The sequence below is a fragment of the Miscanthus floridulus genome, chromosome 9, assembly GCF_019320115.1.
Source record: "Miscanthus floridulus cultivar M001 chromosome 9, ASM1932011v1, whole genome shotgun sequence".
In the NCBI taxonomy this organism is placed as follows: domain Eukaryota; kingdom Viridiplantae; phylum Streptophyta; class Magnoliopsida; order Poales; family Poaceae; genus Miscanthus; species Miscanthus floridulus.
Genome location: NC_089588.1, coordinates 104,797,320 through 104,799,803, shown reverse-complemented (window position 1 = coordinate 104,799,803; position 2,484 = coordinate 104,797,320).

Below are 2,484 nucleotides of genomic sequence, written 5' to 3'. Positions count from 1 at the left end.
ACAGAAGGTATACCACCATGGCATGGGATCAGGTGGCTACGCGACTGCCAATCCCAAGTGGGAAAAAATGGAAGCGAACATTCTTGCCAAGGGTATCACACCAGAATCACTCAATTGGCCCAAACGCGCGAAGAATTGGTTTTTCGCTCATGGGGGAAGACTAGACCTAGAGACCGAGAAGCTGGTTCATGGCCCAAAACTCGAAAGAGCAACACAAAAATTTTCTTATGCTCTACAAGCTAAAGCTATTGGTGCGTTCAGGCCCAATAGAGAGAAGGATGAACTGACGTATGCCATCGGAACTGCTGAACACAGTGGCCGAACGAGAGGTTTAGGATGAAACATTTCTTGGGAGCATGATTTCCCTAATGACAGAGATACCTACAGAAGCCGGCAGAGAAGGAAGGATGAGGAAGCAGCGCGGATCAATAGGTTGGAGGAATATGTTCGTGAGTCATGGGAAGCGTTGCTTCAAGCATAGGAGCGCGAAAAAGACATGCAAGCTAGAATACAGGACAAAATCATAAAGCAAGTGCAAATAGCAATGAGTGCCCAAAGGCAGGCATCATATCTAGGAATCAACATTAATATTAGCCCTCCTGATCAGTTGAAAAGCAGCTACGATTCCACGGAGTTGCCAAATCAAGATGACGCAATGCTACGTTTTCTCGTGGATGACATCACTGCACCGTTTACATCATGTGAGCTACATATTCCAAAAGGGAATGCCACAATCATGGTGGCTCTCGATGTTTTTTCTCCTCTAGATCCTACCAAGACACCAAGAATCCATGGGGCAATAATACCACCTAGATATATTAGCGTCTCAGTGGATAGAGTTAACAAAGGTTTTAGTGATCTGGCTCTTGACATTCCAGGAGGTGATGGGGAGAAGACTCTAGGAGAAGTAGAGAAGACATTCATACTATGGCGCAAGCACTACATCATTATTCCTAGGGTCTCTAGTCCACCGCCGCTTCCTTAACTACCAGACAATAGGTGCGGACAAAAGTGAATGAAACAATTTTTTCACTAATTTTCTATTGACATGCATGATTAATAATAACAATTTCTTATACCTAATTATTCTTTTTTGTACTCACACAGTAGGGCCTCCGCTAACTTAAGTCCAATTATTCAATCTCTAGATCATCATAGTGCTCCGGGCAATGATTATGCAACGCCGCCACGGCCGCCATCTCCAAGGAGGTCTCCAATGCCTCCAAGGAGGCCTCCAACGCCTCCAAGGAGGTCTCCAATGGCTGCCCCGCCTCCCTTCATGACCAAGAAGCAGCCAGCTCCTAAGAGGTCCGTCCCGCAAACAAAGTCATTGGCCCACCAGCCGGCAAAGTAGAAAGCCTCATCTAATCCATTTATTCCCCAAAAACTGGCTTACGAGAAAAGTGAAAATAAATTAAATGCTGCAGTACAAAAAGATGTGAGCAGTTTCATCGAAAAAGTAAGAAAGCAACGAGAAGCAAGGGAGAACCCGGAGAAACCATACTTCTACCTACCTCCAGATCTTCTAAGAAAGAAGGTGGACCAGAAAAAGCAGGAATCTCAAAAGACCCTGCCAAAATCGGACTATGACCGCTCTCTCACCAAGTCATTTGAGGCGACGCAGAAAAAGACTAGAGCAGGGAAAGGTGTTGCACAACTCAGACAACAATCGTAACAATCAGCCCCCCCTCTTGTCATTCGTAATGAATATGGTTCAAACTTAGACGTACTGGACGTCGATTTTGGGGACCTAGCTCGGTTTTACGAGGATACCGGTTTGGACCTTGCCCAAGTACTCACTGAAGGACCATCTGCTCCGAGTGGATCCTTGGAAGAAATTTGAACATAGAAAGAGTCCATACAACCCTAAGGCCTTAGGTGAACTGGGTACGCAAATATACCTGCTAAACAAGTGGTACATGGCGGCGTGTGAACGGGGGAGAGACCTTTGTTTCTGTCAGAGTTAGAAACCAACATTACTTCCGTGGCGATGACGTTATATATGTCGAGTTTTCAGAATTACACCAACTATGCCACCTGAACTCTCTCGATAAAAGTCTCATTAGCTGCTATTGTCTGTAAGTGTGATTATTTTCTACTATTAAAGTATATATATATATATATATATAAAGCTACATGTATATATATAAATTATATATCCTCACACTATATTTTTATATATGCAGATATGAGATGACAGAACTTAGAAAGAGAAAGGATAATGATGTTGGTTTCGTTGATCCAAATATCGTATTCAAACACCCTAATCCCCCGCCTCAATGGAAAGCTAAACTCGAGAAAAATCTCATGAGGTTCTTAGTGAACCAACAAAACAAGGACATACTCTTCCCCTACAACTTCAAGTGAGTGTTGAATAATTAATGTCGATCATATGGACATTTGTTTAATTATTTGCTTACTAGCTAAGCTATCTCCCATATATATATATATATATATATATATATATATATATATATATATATA